Source organism: Gorilla gorilla, chromosome 11 (genome assembly GCF_029281585.2).
Source record: "Gorilla gorilla gorilla isolate KB3781 chromosome 11, NHGRI_mGorGor1-v2.1_pri, whole genome shotgun sequence".
In the NCBI taxonomy this organism is placed as follows: domain Eukaryota; kingdom Metazoa; phylum Chordata; class Mammalia; order Primates; family Hominidae; genus Gorilla; species Gorilla gorilla.
Genome location: NC_073235.2, coordinates 145,026,854 through 145,048,421, shown reverse-complemented (window position 1 = coordinate 145,048,421; position 21,568 = coordinate 145,026,854). Strand labels below are relative to the sequence as shown.

Below are 21,568 nucleotides of genomic sequence, written 5' to 3'. Positions count from 1 at the left end.
TGCACTTTATTTCTATTATTACTACATAGTAATATATAATGAAATGATTTTACAACTCACTATAACGTAGACTCAGTGGGATCTCTGAGCTTGTTTTCCTGCAACTAGACTGTCCATCTGGGGTGATGGGAGACAGTAACAGAGTATCAGGCATTAGATTCTCATAAGGAGTACACAACCTAGATCCCTCACATGCACACTTCACAACAGAGTTTGTGCTCCTATGAGAATCTAATGCTGCTGCTGATCTGACAGGACATGGAGCTCAGGTGGTCATGCAAGCGATGGGAGGGGCTAGAAATACAGATGAAGTTTCCCTTCACTCGCCTGCTGCTCACCTCCAGCTCTGTGGCCCTGTGGTTGGAGACCGCTGCTCAAGTGCATTTGAAAGGATCCATCCCACGCCATTCTTCAGAGTCATCTTTACTGCTGCAGTGGTCAACTTGTAGCACCCCTAAGCTCACAGGACATATGCTTCAACTGGCATTTCACAATCAACAGTATGTGGCAGCTTGAGTCATTGTGAGCTCACTTCCTGGAAATCACCAGCATCCCATATCCCATTAGCAAGGAGCTCAGCACTGCTCCTTGGATAACCAAACCTATTCCCAAATCCCATCTGTGTGCGTCTATCTCCTGGTACCCTTCCTAGCATCAATTCTGTATTTGTAGGAGTCCAATCAGGAGACACAAACCACTCAAAAGTTTAAACTAGAATGAACAAGATGGCTCACACCTGTAATTCCAGCACTCTGGGAGGCCAAGGTGGGTGGACTGCTTTGAGCTCAGGAGCTTGAGAACAGTCTGGGAAACACGGCGAAACCTCGTCTCTACAAAAAACACAAAAATCAGCTGGGTGTGGTGGCACTTACCTGTAATCCCAGCTACTCGGGAGGCTGAGGCAGGAGAATTGCTTGAGCCTGGCAGGTGGAGGCTGCAGTGAGCAGAGGTTGTGCCACTGTACTCCAGCCTGGGTGACAGTGTGAGACCTGGTATCAAAAAGAAAAAACGCATATATATATATATACATGTAAATTTAATATAAAAAGTATTAATTTTGGCCAGGCAAAATGGCTCATGCCTGTAATCCCAGCACTTTGGGAGGCCAAGGCAGACAGATCACCTGAGGTCAGGAGTTCGAGACCAGCCTGACCAGCATAGAGAAACCCCATCTCTACTAAAAACACAAAATTAGCTGGGCATGGTGGCACATGCCTGTAATCCCAACTACTCGGGAGGCTGAGGCAGGAGAATCGCTTGAACCTGGCAGGTGGAGGTTGCGCTGAGCTGAGATAGCGCCATTGCACTCCAGCCTGGGCAACAAGAGTGAAACTCCATCTCAACAACAACAAAAAAAAGGTATTAATTTTTATAGAGGATCAGCACAATGAGGGACACACTAGCACAAAGTAAAGACAACTCTAGAGAATACGGAACTAGCAGAAGCCAGGCATTGTGGCTCATGCCTGTAATCCCAGCAATTTGGGAAGCCTAGGCAGGAGGATCGCTTGAGGCCAGGAGTTGGAGACCAATCAGTGCTAAATAGTGAGACTCTGTGTCTACCAAAAAAAAGAGACATTAGCCAGGTGTGGTGGTGGTGCACACCCGTAGTTCCAGCTACTTGGGAGTCTGGGGTGGGAGAAATCCCTTGAGCCTGGGAAGTCTACACTACAGTGAGCCAAGATTGTGCCACTGCACTCCAGCCTGGGCGACAGAGTGAGACCCTGTCTTAGAAAGAAAAAAGAAAAGAAAGTGTTAATCCCCCTATGGGAATCTCCTCTTCTCCTGCCCTCTCTGGAACCTCACTTGTCGGTTCTTCCTCCCACTTTCCTGTATCTTTAACTTATCCCCCACTTTTAGCTCCTTCCCATCATCATTTAAATTACTCAAACTTCTTCTGTTTTAAAAACCTCTCCCTAAACTCAGGGAGAGGTCTCCTGCACACCCATTGAGCCATCTGCTCTCCCTGGTGCCTTCTCTATAGCAGCCTGAGCCATGTCTCTAATCCATTAATCTCATCATGTTACTCCCCCATTTACATCACTTCTCCTTGCCTCAGGGATTAAGTCCAAACTCCTTAACAGCCCCTGCTCTGCCCTGCCTTGCAAGGCAGCCTCACTGCTTGCCCCTCTCCATTTCATCTGCTATGGAGTCCAACTGAGCCTCATCTGCCCCTTGAACACACACTCTTTCTCCTCTGGGAGTCTCTGAAGTGGGTAATATCCTCTGCTTATAATATGCTTCCCCTTAAACCTCTACTCTCTTCCTAGCTAGCTTCGACTCCTCTGTCACTTGTCCGCTTTGGCATCACCTCCTCATAGAAGACTTCTTTGACTCCCGAGATTCTCAGGAGCATGGCAGGTGAAGTGCTCCTTCCATGAATGGATGGAGATTAGGGAGTGTGTGTTATTCATGCTTAATTCATCAGTGCTTAGCTGAGTACCTGGCATAAAATAGTTACTGTGGTGGCCAAAGTAATAACCCCCACCACCACCAATTGCTCATGTCCTATGTTACACAGCACAATTACATAGGAAGGGGGAATTAAGAGTGCAGATAAAATTAATGTTGCTCATCAGCTGACCTTAAAACAAGATTATCCTGGAGTATCTAGGAGAGCCCATGTAATTACAAGCATTCTTTAAAACTGGAAGAGGGAGGCAGAAGATTAAGAACCAGAGACGGTGGGCACAATGGTTCATGCCTGTAATACCAATACTTTGGGAGGCCAGGGCAGGAAAATCCCTTGAGTGCAGGAGTTCAAGGTCAGCCGTGGCAACATACTGAGGTCCCATCTCTACAACAAAATAAAAACAAAATTCACTGAGTGTCACGATGCTTACCTGTAGTCCCAGCTACGGGAAGGCTGACATGGTAGGATTGCTTCAGCCTGGGAGTTTGAGGCTATAATGAGCCATGATAGGACCACTGAACTCCATCCTGAGTGACAGGGCAAGGTCCTGTTTCTGAAGAAAAAAAGGACATTGGAATCAGGGTCCTCTCCATCCTGAGGTGCCTACAAGGCATCTCTCTCTGCAAATGAGTAAACATCACCCTCCAACTCCTTACAGAGTGGAGCAACAGGAAAACTCCTTCACCTCATTTCTGTGCTGCTTGGGAGGCCTGGACAGCCCAATAACCAGCTCCTTGCTGATGAAGCAATCAGGAAATGGCTCGAGTTGAGCTAAGGAGAATTTGGGTCCTTCTTTTGGTTCTCAGTAGGCAGGGTAGGGGCCAGGCATGGTGGCTCATACCTGTAATCCCTGCACTGTGGGGGGCCAAGGTGAGAGGATTGCTTGAGGCCAGGAGCTCAAGACCAGCCTGGACAACATAGCAAGACCTGGGTGGCATACACCTGTGGTCCCTACTACTTGGTAGGATGAGGTGAGAGGATTGATCACTTGATCCCAGGAGTTTCAGGCTGCAGTGAGCCATGATCACACCACTGCACTTCAGCCTGGGTGACAGAGCCAGACCATGTCACAAAAAGAAAGAAAAAAAAAAGAGAGAGAGGGAGAGAGACTATACACAGGCACCACCACATTTGGCTGATTTTTAAATATTCTGTAGAGACAAGGTCTTGCTATGTTGCCCAGGCTAGTCTAAAACTCCTGGCATCAGGCTGGGCATGGTGGCTCATGCTTGTAATCCCAGCACTTTGGGAAGCTAAGGCAGGCAAATCACCTGAAGTCTGGAGTTCGAGACCAGCCTGGCCAACATGGTGAAACTCTGACTCTATCAAAAATACAAAAACTAGCTGGGCAGTAGTGGCGTGTACCTGTAGTCTCACCTACTTGGGAGGCTGAGGCAGGAGAATCACTTGAACCTGGGAGGTGGAGGTTGCAGTGGACCCCATCACTGCACTCCACCCTGGGTGACAGAGCAAGACTCTGTCAACAACAACAACAACAACAAAAACAAAACAACAACAACAACAACAAAAACTCCTGGCATCTAGACATCTTCCTGTCTTAGCCTCCCAATGCCCTGGGATTATACTGTTTCCTATAATTGAAGACACTTGTTCTTATACTGCTGTAAGGTATAAAGGAAGAAAAAAAAACAGATAATGGCAAATGTTGGTGAAGGCTGGGCAGGGTGGCAGCCTGTAATTCCAGAACTTAGGGAGGCTGATGAACTTAGGTAGAACCTTGTTTACTAGAGTATTAGGCATGGGTTTGGGCAACTATTCTAACCAGAGAAACTGGCTTCAGTGAGGGCAAGTTGGCAATCCAAGGTATAGCATGCATAGGGCTGGCAAAATTCAGGGTGACTGAAGCAAAAGCTTCAGAACCAGAAAGACCACATCTGGGGGTAGAGCACAAAACTCTCAAGGGATGAATCTTTGTAAGAGTGAAGCAGAACTATATAGCAGTTTTAGGAGATCTGTTGGTGCCCAGCAAGAGCTCCAAATGGGCTATATGCAGGGATGCAGGCTATAGTCTCAGGAGAGGAGGTTCACAAAAGTCATTCAGTCCAAGACCTCAAACTGTGTTCTCTACTAAAAGGAATCAAGGTTCCCTAGAGAAATGGCTGACTCCATGTATGGTGCAGTATATTGATCCTGGGACATCTTTTTTGCCAGAAAGCAAGGAAGCCATCAAAGTCCAACAGGATCACGTCAAAAAGACATGAAAGTCAACTTGAAGAGATAATTATTAACCTAGATGAGACAATGTAAACATCCAAAACAATAAAGACTGCAATGGCCTGAAATACATAAAATGCAAACAATAATCTATGAGTTCATAATGGTATTCAGAAAAAAAACTACTGGTCACTAGAGGGAAGGTTACTAGGTCACTAACTTACTACTCTGAAAAGTGACTTAAGATGAGAGGTAGGGTGGAGAATTAGCTATTTATTCAGTCTTTCCTGTACAAACATAAGTTTTTAGGGAGATTGAGGCAGACGAAACAAATCTGGAAAAATGGAGGTAACTGCTTAATCTGCGGGTTGGGTGCATGGAGGTTCAACATATTTCTTTTGTGTATATTTGAACCCCCTACAAAAAAACCACAAGACAGAATGTGAGCCAAGCCGCTTAGGGTTTAGGCAAGGCTTCTGCCTACAAGAGACACCAGGATATGAGGGGTAGTTTTAGCCCTAATGGGCTGAGCCAACTGGAGGTATATAGGGAAATGCTAAATTGCAGAGGTATCATGTTGCCCAGCACTTGATCAAATCCTAGATCCTAGGTCTGCTTGGTAGCATGCTTCCTAGGTAGTGGATCTGGGGCTACCTATAGAACTTCCTTTGCAGTCATAATTCGCTCAGAAACTACAAAAGTGCTTGCTCTTGAAAATGGAGTCTTTGTCCATTCCATGCTTCTATAAAAGAATACCACAGACTGCATAATTTATAAAAAGGAAAAAAGGAAGGAAAGAAAAAAGGAAGGGAGGGAAGGAAGGAAAAAGGGAAGGAGGGAAGGAAAGGAAGGAAGGGAAAGAAGGAAAGGAAGGAAGGGAAAGAGAGAAAGAGGGAAGGAGGAAGGGAGGGAAGGAGGGAGGGAGGGAGAGAGAGAGGGAGGGAGGGGAAGGGAAGAAAAGGGAAGAGAAGGGAAAGGAGAAAGAAAAGGAAAGGAAAGGAATAAATTTTATTTCTTAACAGTTCTGGATGTTAGGAAGTCCAAGGTTGAGGGGCCTGCATCTGGTAAGGGTCTTCTTGCTGCATCATCCCACTACAGAAGGCAGAAGGAAAAGAGAATGCAAGAAAGCAAGAGGGCAAAAGGGGCTGAACTCTGTTTTATAATAAGCCCACTCTGTGATTACTAATCTATTACCACCATAACATTAACTCATTCATGAAGGCTATTTTATTAGGCCCCACATCCCAACTGTTGCATTGAGGATTGAGTTTCCAGCACATAAACTTTGGGGGACACATTTAAACCATAGCAGAGCACTTAGGTTAATTCAACTAAGAGGAGCTGGGAAAATCAAAGGCATGAGAAAGACAGCAAAAGCTAGCAGAGAGAAATGCATAGGTTAAGGAAAAAAGTCACAGTGAATCCTGTAGTGCAGGCTACTTTATCAAAAGCACCTAAAAAAGATCTCATTAACTCCCCCAGCTCACCTCCACCCACATCTAAAGAGCCACACACAGCACCACCAAAGGCAGCACAATGAGAACAGCATTCTCCTCAACAGACAAGCTGGGAGTATCTAGACACCTGACCTCAATAGCTCCAGAACAGCCCTAAAACATTTCCTCCCTAACCACCACTCAAGTCACCAGCTTGGAAAGTATTAAGAAAACCCAAATCCTGACACACCACTACGAAACAACTTAAAACAGCAAAGAACAACCCATTTAAACAGCAATGCCAGCTGTTGGGAAAAAAAGGAACAATGAGTAGAGGAGAAACAGAACTCTCGGGGTCCACCAAGACCCAGTCTCTCAGCTTCAGCACTTTTAAATGCAGAATCCATACCCCTCTGGGGCGTGTGGAGCTCCACAAGGCATGTCGTCCTCAAAGATAAATGAGCAGGCAAGCTGGCTAGAAAACCACTAAGGGTATTATTCTTTAAAGAATCTTTATAGGGTCAAAGAGGAATGGGTCTTAACTGGCTATGTGAACTCCCCACAGATTCTGAGGATGATGTCAGTATCCCTTTCCAGATGTGTTTAACACTTTGCAGTCACTTGTATTCCTGCCACTGAGTGCCAGTGCTTTGCTAATTTGAACTGATTCCAGCTCACGCTGACCCCAGCTCCCTGGATGTTGCCATTAGCCAAGACTGTCACCCATACTGTACCCTTTCAAAGAGTCCTAAAAACAGCTCTTCACCTACTCTTCCAAGACAAGTAAAAATGTCTGCCAAAGAAATGGGGAAAAAAGATTCAGAGAGTGAAAACAATTAATATACTAACAAGAGAGCAAAAAGCAAAGGGGGAGGAGAAACTAGGAAAATCATAGATGGGCTCTCACCTATTTCCAAAGCTGGGTTAATGTCCTTTTGCTTGTGTCTGAATAAGGCACCAATTTTAAGCTGCTAATGAAAAAAAAAGAAAAAGAGAAAGAAGCAGGCCCAGGCTGGGTGCAGTGGCTCATGCCTGTAATCCCAGCACTTTGGGAGGCCAAGGCGGGTGGATCACCCAAGGTCAGGAGTTCTAGACCAGCCTGGTCAACATGGTGAAACACCATCTCTACTAAAAATACAAAAAATTAGCCAGGCATGGTGGCGCATGCCTGTAAATCCAGCTACTCAGGAGGCTGAGGCAGGAGAATTGCTTGAACCTGGAAGGCAGAGAATGTGGTGACCTGAGATCACATCATTGCCCTCAAGCCACGGCAATGAGAACAAAATTCGGTAAAAACAAAACAAAACAAAACAAAACCACCATAAAATAACTCAGACTTAATTAAATACAACCCTAGTGGTGAATGACTAAAGATGGATTACTCATAACAGAGATAACAGTCCAATAAGAATCCAGGAATCTTACCTTTTAATAACAAAAAAATCCTTTCCTTCGAAAGTAACATCCTCTCAAGGCCAGGAATTCCATTAGTAGAAAGCCTTCCTAAAAAACAAAATTCCTGGCCAGGCATGGGTTCACATCTGTAATCTCAGCACTCTGGAAGGCCGAGGCGGGAAGATCACTTGATGTCAGGAGTCGAGGCGGGAAGATCACTTGACGTCAGGAGTTCAAGACTGGCCCGGCCAACATGGTGAAACCCCATCTCCACTAAAAATACAAAAATTAGCCTGGTGTGGTGGTGGGCACCTGTAATCCCAGCGACTTGGGAGGCTAAGGCAGGAGAATTTCTTGAACCCAGGAGGCAGAGGTTGCAGTGACCAGCAAGGTTGCACCATTGCACCCCAGCCTGGGCGATAAGAGTGAAAACTCCATCTCAAAAAAAAAAAACAAAAAAAAAAATTCCTTTGGGAAGGCCTTCTACATAAAAATCTTCAACATGAGACTGGAAAAAAGGGTATGGGATTATCACCGGACCTTTGGCTTTTACAGCTTGAGCTATAAGAACAAAAAGAAAAAGGGATATCATTTAAACACAGTATGTAGAAAAGAATAATTATTGAATCTGTACTGGTCTTTAACTTTTACACTTTGATCTTTAATTCTGTTATTGTGATTGAGTCCAAAGAAAAGTAGTATGAGTAAAATAAAAAGAACACCAAAAATGCTAATATTCTGTTTACCAAAGTCTGTAGTGAAATATCCCATTAAATCCAAGTGCAGTGACACACTCATAATCCCAAGCACTTTGGGAGGCTGAGGCAGGTGAATCTCCTGAAGTCAGGAGTTCAAGGCCAGCCTGGCCAACATGGTGAAACCCCAACTCTACTACAAATACAAAAATTAGGCAGGCGTGGTGGCAGAGGCCTGTAATCCCAGCTACTTAGGAGGCTGAGGCAGGGAGAATTGCTTGAACCCAGGAGGTGAGCTTGCCATGAGCTGAGATCATACCACTGCACTCCAGCGTGGGCGACAGAACAAAACTTCAACCTCCAAAAAAAAAAAAAAAAAAAACAGCTAGCAGGTGACATTTGCTATGGGGAGACTAGGGATATGATCTTGCTGCAGTCCTTCCATTTTAGTAAATCTAAACAGTGTGGATCCATTCTGTTTCGTCCCCACTCCACTCCAGAGCCAAAACAAGAAAATCAATTATATTTCTAGTTATTTAAAAACATATCTAACTAAATCATCTAATTAAAAGATAATATGCATGGTTCCATACTCTAAAAGAAAACTTATGCCCTGCATATCATGGGCATTTGATGAATGCTTATTCAGTTGACTGGTGTAGACTTCAATAATAACCTGTTCAATGCATTATGCCAGATGAATCTTGCATCTCAAAAGTAGAACAAATATTGTTCGTTCAGTTTTGTCTACCCATAAATGCAATATTTACTAATAAAAAGAAAATGAGTTTATTGTTCTAGAGAGTATGAGAATTTTGACAACATGAATTCTCCTGTCTTAGGACATAATTAATACTTAGAGGCATACTATTTCATGTGGAAGCTACCATTAAATCAATGTTAAGTGTTAATTACCTCACATAATCTTCTAATCTGACTTAAGACTGAAGACGTACCTCACAAAGCTGATTTATCAAGTTGTAAATCTTCACCTGTTGAATTCATAAGTTCATGTCTGAAAGGTGAGAATACTTAATATCCACTAGGCAATATTCAGCAAAGTAATATCCACTAGTACATATTTAATATTTCATCATGAACTGCGGGTGTGAAGAGAAAAGACAGGCTGGGTACAGTGGCTCACACCTGTAATCCCAGCAGTTTGGGAGGCCGAGGCAGGCAGATCATGAGGTCAGGAGTTCGAGACCAGCCTGGCCAACATGGTAAAACCACGTCTGTACTAAAAGTACAATAATTAGCTGGGCATGGTGGCAGGCACCTGTAATCCCAGCTACTCGGGAGGCTGAGGCAGGAGAATTGCCTGAACCCAGGAGGTGGAGGTTGCAGAAACCATTATCACGCCACTGCATTCCAGCCTGGGCAAGAGAGCAGGATTCTGTCTCAATCAATCAATCAATAAAAATATAAGGAGGAAGCATTTACTGTGTATTTATATGTCTGGTATTATGTGAAGCACTTTATTATCTTATCAAATCTTCGGGACAGATCTTCAGTTCTCATGACCACAAAAGAGGATACTAAAGCTCAGACAGGAGAAGAGACGTGGCCAGCCTGTGTCCCCAGGGCCTATGGTCTTACCACTAGGTTACAGTGTTTCCAGATATCACATGTTGTGAGGTTTTTGCTTTAAAATGAACCAAAAAAAAACCAAAGGTGAAAAAGGCATAAGCTATTAAAAAGTGGGAGAAACACTAAGAGAACCTTAAGCATGTAACTAAAAATATTATGGAAATGTTATTGAATTCATTAGCAAATTTAGTGCTAGGTTTTGAGGAGTAGGTTATATTACTCATAATGAAGAAAAATGTTCATTTTAAGTACATTAACATAAATACCATCAATATTGTTTATCATGTTTAAATGTTCACTTAAAGCAATTCAGTTAAAATTCTGCATATCATACAATTTCATAGTTTGCTAGTAGGTTACAAGTAAATAGTCACCCAAATAAAAACATCATGTTTTCCACTGGTTGTTCCTCTTTTTAGGTGAGCATTTGATGTATACCAACAGAGAGAGGATAATAACAAATTGCTAATTTCTTTCATCACTATATAAAGGTGGCTTCAGGATAGAATAGTATCAGGGCAATGATGAATTTGAAATCTAACATCAATTCAGTGATGCATCAAGATAAAAGTAGAGACAATAGGGGCACCTTGGTGAGTACTGAACATTTTATTTATTTATTTATTTTGAGATGGAGTTTTGCTCTTTTTGCCCAGGCTAGAGTGCAATGGTGCAACCTCGGCTCACCGCAACCTCTGCCTCCTGGGTTCAAGCGATTCTCCTGCCTTGGCCTCCCGAATAGCTGGGATTACAGACATGCGCCACCACACCCATCTAATGTTGTATTTTTAGTAGAGACGGGGTTTCTCCATGTTGGTCAGGCTGGTCTCGAACTCCCGACCTAGATATCTGACTGCCTTGGCCTCCCAAAGTGCTGGGATTACAGGTGTGAGCCACCGCGCCCAGATGAATTCCAAATTTAACAAAGCAGACTAAGAGAAACAATTCATTTAAAAAAATAATATTTGGCCAGGCATGGCGGCTCACACCTGTAATCCCAGCACTTTGGGAGGCTGAGGTGAGTGGATCAGGAGGTCAGCAGTTCAAGACCAGCCTAGCCAAGATCATGAAACCCCGTCTCTACTAAAAACACAAAAATCAGCCAGGCGTGGTGGCTGGTGCCTGTAATCCTAGCTGCTCGGGAGGCTGAGGCAGAGAACTGCTTGAACCCGGGAGGCAGAGGTTGCAGTGAGCCGAGATCGTGCCACTGCACTCCAGCCTGGGTGACAGAGTGAGGCTCCGTCTCAAAAATAAATAAATAAATAATTCAATGAAATCCCTAAGATCTAGGGCTTTGCAATAAATATGTAAATAAATTTCCAATCTCCATACTGAAAGTTTAAAAGAAATGCTAACTAATAACTAAAGAAATACAACTTTTCCTCAGCTTTGCAGCCATCTAGAAACAAAGTGTGTAGACACTACAAAGCACCTTACAAGGAGAAACGTGTAAGGATGGCATGACTCGCCAGCAGCCCTGGGCTTGTCCACAGTACCCCCATGATGAACAGTAACTCCATTGTGTAAACGCCCATGAACATAAGATTACAGGACTTTTCCAGTTTAGACATACCATATTTTCTTTCAGACAATTCTTCAGTTTGTTTACGTAGATCAGCGATACGACGATTCCATTTCTCTGAAAATCAAGCAAAAGTTGCTTCTCAATAATACGTCCCTATGTCAGAGCAGCACTAACGTATAATGACTGATTTCATATATTTTACATTCTAACAGTCCATATCATTTTACTGCTTTCAAGAAAAAATTTCCCCTTTTTGGTGGTTCTTAGAATTGGTTTAATGGGAGACTATTAGAGAAGCTGAAAAGCAGGAGGGCAGAAAAGTTCAATTAAATTAAACACAATAACAGGGAGGTCACAATGAGGCGGTCTCCAGGGGTCTTTTAGCAGACTTCCTAAAACATGTCTCAGCTGTGTGAAATAAGACTTTACAGCAGCCGGGTGCAGTGGTGCAGGCCTGTAATCCCAGCACTTTGGCAGCAGAGGCAGGCGGATCGCTTTGAGCTCAGGGCAACATAGCCAAAACCCCCCTCCCCTAACCCCACCCCCACCCCGTCCCTACCAAAAATACAAAACAGCAGGGCATGGTGGCGGGTGCCTGTAGTCCCAGCTACTCAGGAGGCTGAGGCAGGAGAATCACCTGAACCCAGGAGGCAGACATTGCAGTGAACCAAGATCACGCCACTGCTAGCCTGGATGACAGAGCAAGACTCCACCTCAAAAAAACAAAAACAAAAACACAAGGTTAACAGGGACCCCCGACCTTCCAGATACAAGTTTAAGAGGGACCCCTAAGCAAAAAATGCCAACCCTTTTTCTCCCAATCATTGAAACACCAGGAGGGTGTAACAGTTTTGCAGCCTAGCTGTAGCAGGCTGATGCCCCCAAGATGCCCATATCCTAATCCCGGTAACTGGTGAACATGACCTTATATGGCAAAAGGGGCTTTGCAGATATAATGAAGTTAAGGGCCTTTGGCTTTTGGGGTTGATGTACTCACTCGGATCCTTATAAGAGCAGAGCAGGTGATGGAGAGGGTGGGAGGTGTAGTGACAGAAGCAGGAAACTCCAGTCATTCGAGATGGGCAGCACAAGCTGAGGAGTGCAGGCCACCTCTACGGCCAGGAAACAGATTCTCCCGCAGAGCCTCAGAAGCCACCGACCCTGCTCTCACCTTGACTCAGTAGGACTTACTGTAGAATTCTGGCCTTCAGACCTGTAAGGGAATACATTTTGGTTGTTTTAAGTCACTAAGTGTGTGGTAATTTGTTGCAGCAGCCACAGGAAACTAGTATTGTAGTGAAGCCTCAAAACCCCCCTGAAGGGGCTGGGCTCAGTGGCTCATGCCTGTAATCCCAGCACTTTGGGAGGCCGAGGTGGGTGGATCACTTGAGGTCAGGAGTTCGAGACCAGCCCAGCCAACATGGTGAAATGCCATCTATACAAAAAACACAAAAACTAGCCAGGCATGGTGGCACATGCCTGTAATCTCAGCTACTCAGGAGGCTGAGACAGGAGAATTGTTTGAACCCAGGGGGGCGGAGGTTGCAGTGAACTGAGATTCCACCACTGCACTCCAGCCTGGGTGACAGAGCGATGCTCCATCTCGAAAACAAAACAAAACAAAAAAACCCCAACTGAAGGTTTCCAGTTCTGCCAGCAGTCTCCCACCCAACCCCCAGAAGCAGACATTCCATTGCTGTGGGCCATGGACAGGCAGAAGGAAGCACCTCCTCATGGCAGAGGCCTACCCAGGAGAAACCCAAGGGAAGGCACTGCTGGGCTGGCCCCTCTCTGCCAAGGCCATATTCTTTTTTTTTTTTTTTTGAGGCCAGTTTCACTCTGTCTCCCAGACTGGAGTGCAGGGCCACAATCTTGGCTCACTCCGACCTCTGCCTCCCCAGTTCAAGGGATTCTCCTGCCTCAGTCTCCTGAGTAGCTGGGATTACAGGAGTGTAGCATGCCTAGCTAATTTTTGTATTTCTAGTAGAGATGCGGTTTTGCCATGTTGCCCAGGCTGGACTCGAACTCCTTGCCTCAAGTAGTCCACCTGTCTCAGCCCCGCAAAGTGCTGGTATTACAGGAGTAAGCCACTGCACCCAGCATTTGCCAAGACCTTTGATGGCAGGCTTCTTCCAGGTGATCAGTCCTTGTCTGGTCTGGCTCTGCCCCACTCTCCTTCTCACCTAGTTGGAATCCCTAGCTACTTTTCAGTAGAGGAGAGTGTATACCCCAATCCCAGCTTGGTTCAGATCTGCATTTAACTCATGGAACCTGGCTGCTCCCCAGGTCCTGAAGAAAAAAACGGTCTCTCTGTGGGTATGATAAAGGATGGGCCTGTCCCCAGGACCCTGTGAGAGGGAAGCCCAATGTCCCACCAGGTTGGCAGGGCTGGGGAAGGGAAAGTGTTATGGCAGCCCCAAGAAAAAAAAGACGCAGCAGAGGGAGCAGGACAGCGCTCACATGGAACTCATGCCACTGCCTGAGTGAGGGGAGGGAGGAGTGCACGCCAGTGACGTCAGGGGGCAGAGAGGCGCAGTTCCAGGGTGGCTTTCCCCCTCACTTCCTGCCATGTTACTCTGATCACCTCCAGGTTAGCCTGCCCACTTTGTGCCCAGGGGCCTGTAGAAAACCACAGCTCCCCATGGTTATGGCCCCAGGAGTGGGGCAGAGCAGGGAGGAGTCCTGGGCAGAGGAGAGGCAGGGGCAGGAGGGAGTGGGCCTCAAACTCCAGGAGGGGGCCCTTCTCATGGGTCCTGCTTTCTGGCTTCTCCTTCCTTACCCCTGGGCTGATCACTCGGGGAAGAACTGAGACAAAGTTTCTCACCCTCAGGCCCAAAGTGTTTAATTACTGGGCCCTTAGGGAGGTGTGAGCCCCCTGAAAGGATGAAAGGTTTTGTTTTGTTTTGTTTTTTGAGACAGAGTTTCGCTCCTGTCGCCCAGGCTGGAGTGCAGTGGCGTGATCTCACCACACTACAACCTGCGCCTCCCAGGTTCAAGTGATTCTCCTGCCTCAGCCTCTGGAGTAGCTGGGATTACAGGTGGCTGCCACCACACCTGGCTAATTTTTTGTATTTTTAATAGAGACAGGGTTTCGCCATGTTGGGCAGGCTGGTCTTGAACTCCTGACCTCAGGTGATCCGACTGGCTCCGCCTCCCAAAGTTCTGGGATTACATGAGCCACTGTGCTTGGCCACGATGAAAGGTTTTGTGTGGGGAGCATGTACATGCCTTTCTGGGAAAACAGTCCACAGCTCTTATTCTCAGCAGGCTTCACGGTCAAAAAAGGTTAGAACTCTTGCTACAGAGCTGTGGAAGCAGCTAGGTGAGGGGCCTGCCAAGGGCATTCTGGGCACTACCTGGGCACTCCCGAGCCCATCATCCCCTAGGCAGGCTGCACTGCTTGGTATTTGCAGAGCTGAGGGGGTGGGGCATGTGGGGACTGTGAAATTGCCCTGAGATGACCCACAGTCCTCAGCTGGGAAGTGAGCAGTGCATCTCCTGCAGCGTCCTCCATCCCTAGAGCCATGGGGCCAGGAGGACTGGCCCTAGCAGCAAGTGAAAAGCCTATTATTGATTCCCTCCCTAGCCATGTAGACAGTGAACCAAGACACTCATATCAGGTAAATGCCTTGTTCTCTGTTACCGAGGTAACCAGTAGGCATTCCCAGATACAGTGAAGGTCCTCACACCAAGATATGCACCTGGCCACCTGAGGAAAGAGAAAGGACTATCTGAGGGGATGGGGCTGAGCTGGGTGTGGAGTGGTCCTTGTGGGTCTTGGAGAGTGGGAGGGGGAGCAGCATGAGCCAGGCCTCGAGGCAGAAGGACAACCAGGAGACAGCCTGGAAAAAGTGCTGGACCCACAAGGGCTCAAGGCTTGCCAGAGGGGAGGTGGGATAGGCTGCAAAGTCCTGAGGTCTGAAGATTGGCCCTGGCAGGAAGAAACCAGGTAAGGTGGGGTGTTACCTACACCCTCGGGGCCAGATGCAGGCCAGAGCCAGCCAATTACCAGGCCCTTAGAGAGGTGTGAGCCCCTTGAAATGATGCAAGCTTTTTTGTTTTTGTTTTGGAGACGGAGTTTCGCTCTTGTCGCACAGGCTGGCACCTTTGCCCAGAGCAGGCACCAAGACTTCTGGCTCTGGGTGTGACCTCAGTCTGGGTAAAAGCCCCAGCCCCCACCAGGACCACCTACCCCCTAGACTACTTCAGGTGCTGAGCCCAAGCCACGGGCAGGAAGCTAAACTGATGCCTAGGGCAATCCCAACAAAGTCCCTGGTTCCCCGCAGCTATGGGGCTGACGGGGAATTACAGCCCAAACCCCAGATGCTGGCTCTCAAACTAACACTGAGCCCTCAGTGCCCACAGGGAGATACAATCAGCGCACTTCCCAGATGGGGAAATGGGATCAGAGAAGTGCAACAGCCTTGCCCAATGCCCCAGACCAGGGCTCCAGGCCCAGAGTGTTCTTTTGTCACTGTGTTCAGAGGGCAGCAGCTGCTGTGATGTATCCACCTGAGCCTGGCAGCTTTCTCCAACTTTGGAAGCCCAGGAGCATGGCCCCTGTCCACAGATGCACCTGGCATGAGGCGTGCCCAGAGGGACAGAGGCAGATGAGTTTCGTCGCCTCCACTGGATTGTGAGGGCCTAGAAGGAGACAAGGGTCTGCTTGAGAAGGCAGTGAATAGCGAGCAACCTGAGGCAGTGCCCCTCTGGATGGATGCGCAGTGCCTGGATGGAAACTGGCTCAGACAGAGCTCAGTTCTGCAGGTCCCTGAGGCAACCTTTTATCAAGCATTTTTAAAAAATGCTTCTACATTTCTTATTTATAGGTATTCTAATAATACTGCGTGACATTACGGACAACTTAGCCTAAATTATGGAAAATCAAATTATTTAGTAGAACTGCAAGACAATCCTCTCAGTTGTTGTAGTAAGTGTTGCTATAAACATTTAAAACAGCAAAAAAAATACCAAATACCTGCACAGTATGTATGATAAATGCATATGATAAAGTAAAAAAAAAAATAGCACACACTGAAAGAAAGCCAACAGAAGAGGGCACTGGGCATGGGCCAGGGAGGGCAAGAATTGGGATGGGGACATGGAGGAGCCCAATCCAAGGCAAGACACAGGTTCAGGCTTTACCACAGTCACAAAGGCTGCTTCTTGTTTTTGTTTTTAGCAGAAGGTAAGCATGAGCAAATCACTTTTTAGAGGTAACTTTGCTGGACTTGTGAAGAATGGTGTGCAAGGTCCAGAGCGACTGCAGGAGAGGGAAGGTGGGATTCCCACAGAGCAGGAGCACAGATGAGCCAAGCAAGGCCCTGCTTAGAAGGCAGCAATCAACAGAGATGCACAGACCTCTGAGGGTGCCGGGACAGCCATGCAACAATGCAGCCCTTTTGCTTCCTAAGCTCACCAGTTCCCTCGCTTCACCTCTGAGAGGTGGTTTGGAGAAACACAGCCCTTCTCAAGAGGGTTGCAAGGTAAGTTTAGTTGGTACATGAGTGCACAGCACATTTTAATTTTTATAGTTATGCATTTATTTTATATGTACTAGACAAACGACCAACAGAAAATTTACCATTTCACAGGTATTAGTGTTTAGGATGAGGCTAAAGTAGGTATTTCTGTTTAAAAAAGTAAATTTGAAGAAAAGCTACCCAGCAAATTATAGTAGTATGTGGTACACAGACAAAAAAAAAATTATGCAGTCGTCCAAATGACTGAAACTGATAAAATGCTGGTCCTGGTCTATGGATTCCCCCTCTGACAAAGCACAGAATACTCCCACCTTCTCCAGAGTCAGTGACCAAAGATGAGAGAGCAGGGCACCGAGCACAGAAACCACCAGGAGCCAATGACTTCCTCCTGTGCTCCATCCTACTCTCTCACTCACACCAGGAATTAAATCCTTTTATGTAGACAGATGGTCAAGAATTGCTACTATAAAGCAACTCAGTATGGTCTGAACTATCAGAGAGCTACATGGAGAAATAGTTACTGCTAAACAGACCTCTCTGCTGATGTTTTTCCCAGCTACTTAAGTCCTGAAAATTTCCACAAGGCTGAGTCAAATCTGCGTTTCATCATCTATAAGAAAGGTACCTATCGAGAACACCCTGCTGGCCAGTGTGTAAATATCTAAAGGAGGACTCAGAAAACACCGGGCAAGTCCAGCCTGCACGTGGTGGCTGGGCTTCAGTGAAGCATGGAGCACAACAGGAGTTGTAAGTAGTAGTTACATCAGCAGCCCTGGAAATTCTGCTCAGAACCAAACTGAACAAATAACATTATCTAAAGCTTACAATTATTTAACTCCCTAAATTTTCTGTCCTCCCAGTAGCACTTTCAAATGCCTAAAAGCAATTAAAAGAAACATTTTTCCAATGTCTCACAGAACCATTAGAAACACAAAATTAATAGCTTCATAAACTATAGCTTCTATTTTATCCATAATAGAATGAAGGTGCATAAACCACATAGTAATTAATCTTTGGACAAAAGCAAACAATAAATGGAATATATGGCTAAGATCCTTTCTTTTTGAGTGTGGCCCAAGATAAAAATTTCTTCCAAAAGGGTATCATTAATGCAATAAGGCTTTTGTGGAATTCTATTTTGTATGAAATTCCCGTTTTCTATTAGCTATTTCTTCCTCTGTGACACAAGCCTCATTCCTTGTGAAAAACACGAAGGAAAACATTCGTGAAATCATCAGGTAAAGATCCCACGACCTTTCTATCACTGACACAGTATGTAGGTACATGGTACAACCCCCAAGGGACCACCTTGTGGCATCCTCAGCAACCACAGAGCCACAGGGCAGATGAGTGTTTGCTCCCACTGAGGCTCTGCAACCTCTGCCACCAATACTGGAGAAATCCTCCAACCTCACTGTTTTCTCCTGAACTTGTTCCCTTGTTTTTCGATTAATACACAGCAAACAGGCACACCTTCAAGCTGCCAAAAGCATCTTAAACGTTGTACACTTACAATCTTCAAAATATAGTAGCTCAAAAGAGTCATCAAAGTAGTTTTTGAAATAGAACACTTACTTTGACCACATAATTGAACCTTCGGGTATCTTGAATTGCACTTGAGAAGTCTAACCGATTAAAGGCTTCTCCCAAGGTGCAATAGCCATGCCTCTGGAAGAGCAACACAGAAGTTAAAATAAGTCAATTAGCCAAAAAGAATTGGCAGTTAATGTCAATTAATTGTGCAATTAAAAAAATTTTTGGCAAAGGACAATTTGTTTTTATTTTGAAGACTGATTTTAGATTTAGATGAGAGTATAGTAAAATTGTAGCAATGCTAATAATTTAAGCTGTTTATGTATACCTGAGACACCGTTAACTGACATTTTTTACAACCTGCTGAAGTAATGACAAAGACAAATATTTATTAAATATCTTGCTGGTTTGTTTTGTTGGGGACAAACTGGGGTGTGGACGACGTTAAAGCTAAGATCATAAAAAAACTGGATTCATTCTAGGCTACGCAACTAAAAATACATAAGTCATCTGATTAACTGCATTGTAAGGATGTAGGTGTTATAAATATCTACTTGAAACACAGGATTTCTCTGCAGGGGAGGCATGCACTGCCCGAGTTTGAAGTATAACATGGGATTTCTCTCCAGAGCAGCCATGCACTGCCCAGGCTGGAAGTATGCTCAACCACAAGGATCAGGGCTGGGAGAGGCGCTTCGGTAGCAAGAAGGTGCCTCTGAAAACCAGCACTGGGATGGAGAGGGCTGAAGGCAAGTGCTGGATGTGACCATGGGCAGCTTTCAGGCTGGGAGCACGGACGCCAGGAACCCAACACACCAAAAAAACTGGTGCTTAGACCCACAGGTCCAAGAACCGAAGGAAGAAAATGAAACAGTTTATTTTCAGTACTGTAAACACTGCTGCTATTCTCTTAGATGTTTTTCTTCCATGATATACCCTTATCCTGTATTGGTTTGTATAGATTAGCACATTAGGTTTCAGAAGTCATTTTAAACTCCATCTTCATCCTCCATATTTGAAATATGTAAAATCTACAGATTTTCAGGTCAAAGTTGTAGAGATAAGTAAGCTGGAAAACAATAATAGAAAACATGAGATGATTGCTCTCAGATTCCAAACAGGTGACTTGAGATGTCCTAGAGAAAGCAGCTGGAGTCATAGCACCTTTGTCTCTAACAGCCGATACACTCAGAGGCTCATGTGCTTCTGTGCGTCAACCCCAATCGCCCTGACGGGTGCACAACTCAGCAAAATATACTCATTTAAAACATCCAAATATGTTGACTGAGTGCCTGCTATGTGGAAAACATTTTCCTGGGAACTCTGGGGAAAGGAAACACTCATTTTGATATAGATTATAATCTGAAATCCATCACAGCTGATATTCCACACGATGGTGTAGCAGACACTTTCCAAGGTCACCACCCATCTCACAAACGGAAATTAAATCTGATTCACAGAGCAGACCACAAAGAGCATGTCTGGACCTAGAACCACAGCACGTAACCTCGGAAGCGGTGAGACACCAGCCAGCATGGACAGGCAGCAGGCACTTGCTCTATACCAGGTGAGGGTGTGGAGACATGACGTGGTGCAGGGACACCAGCACCCAGTCCTAGTTCTGGTCCCTCTCAGCCTTGTTAGGTCCTGGTTCCTAGGATTCCAGGGAGCATCCCCACAGCCTCACAATAAGATCCTCCTCTCCTGCATATGCTAGCTTGGATGGGATCCTCTGTTCTGTAATCAGTATGGCAACAGAGCAGATGAAATATTTAATGGTCTTTCATGAGCACTAAATTTTGTTTTTTACAAACTAGGTTAGATTCTGTCAAATAATCGTCTAATGGTGTATTCGAGTGTATATTAAGGATCTGATTCATTCTATACCCACTAACCACAACCAAACAGATTAAGTTTTCTTTCTCAGAATCTAATCCTTCAGTTTCTTGGAAGCTGGACTAGTTTCAGAGCATCTACAAACATTTCTGGAATATTTAACTTACCCTGAAATAACATGATAGACAGTAATTCCCTAAATTATTTTCCCCAATTGTTGCAAAGTAAAGCAAATGCAGAGTTTCTAGGACTATAAAAGGAACTCAACTTCCCGGATCCTAGTAAAGAAACAGGAAACAGCTTGAAGCTCTCTGGTTTGTTTTATGGCTCATGAAAAAGCTTTAGCCCAACTTGGCAAAAGAAAGGCAGGGAAAGAGTTCACATGGCTCTGCACAAACCCAACCCAATTACTAATTTCATGTTAGCCACTCTTTATGTGGAATTAGAGGGCTCACAGATGCCCTGCCCTCCAAAACACGCCACAGGGAGGACACACTCCCATCAGCATCAGGGGTTCATGCTAACACAGAGAAAATGTGTATGACTGCAGGAGTCCATGCTTGGTTTAAATAGCCCTGCTGTTGACTCAGATATGTACAGGTAGGCAGGAACCACACACTGCACACATATACCACATGCCACCACACACCATACATCCCACACACCAATGTGTGCACAAATACATGCACAACCATACATACACACCATACATACAACACACATACACCATACACACAACACACACCAATGTGTGCACAAATACACAGCCACACACCACATGCAAGCACACACAATGGAGAATCACTGCCTCAAAAGCTCCTCATATGCTATTATCTGTCAGAATGTGAACCATAGATCTGATATTGCAAAAGAAATGTGTTTTATGCAACTTTATTAATACATTTATTTAATGTGACTCCATATTCAACAGAAACAATACAAGATACTCTCTTATTTATAATAGAATACTTACTTCTTTTGTGCTTTCTTTATGGACATAGATCCATTTTTCACGATAAAAACCTAGAATAAAAATTACCTTTGTTTTTAAAATCTGGCAAATCATTTCAAAATGAAGATTTTAAAGGAATTTAAATAATTGGACATATTAACAAAATTATCTGACTTACTATATTGACAAGAAATGCTTTTACTTGGTTGAATGCAAACAGAATTGCTTTGTTTCTTTAATCAGTTTAAGATATGAACAATGATTTCAGACAGTACCAAGTCCTAGTAACTTAGAAGAAAATTAGTATTATTAATGACTGAAGCCATATGAAGACATAAATGATTATAAAATGCAATTACATTACTACATTCCTATGTACCCTGATAAAAAGTTCTATTCTTCTGTTGCTGTGTATAGTACTCCATAGAAACAAATTTTTCAGATAAATCTTAAAAGTTTCAAGAATCACACTAACTGTATTCTCCATGTGACCCTATCTTCTTCATAAAGTAGTCCCCCCATATTCACAGTTTCA

At 44.8% G+C, this 21,568-nt stretch overlaps 1 long non-coding RNA gene across 28 annotated transcripts in view; it reads right to left on the bottom strand.

Annotated features, from left to right (window-relative positions):
• LOC129532022 (uncharacterized) overlaps positions 1–21,568 on the bottom strand; it is a 369,252-nt gene that overhangs the window by 320,411 nt on the left and 27,273 nt on the right. For 15 of the 28 annotated variants that reach the window (XR_010129757.1, XR_010129756.1, XR_010129762.1 and 12 more), the window contains exons 4-12: positions 21,055–21,104; positions 18,288–18,380; positions 12,227–12,442; positions 11,278–11,343; positions 9,071–9,129; positions 7,450–7,980; positions 2,844–2,966; positions 737–830; positions 339–535 (exon numbers count right to left, since the gene is read on the bottom strand). This is a non-coding gene — a long non-coding RNA (uncharacterized lncRNA). Of the gene's footprint in view, positions 1–338; positions 536–734; positions 990–2,843; positions 2,967–7,449; positions 7,981–9,070; positions 9,130–11,277; positions 11,344–11,788; positions 11,943–12,226; positions 12,443–15,741; positions 15,874–18,287; positions 19,315–21,054; positions 21,105–21,211; positions 21,322–21,568 lie in introns of all 28 variants that reach the window. The other 13 variants (XR_010129748.1, XR_010129747.1, XR_010129751.1 and 10 more) reach the window with 12 other exon arrangements.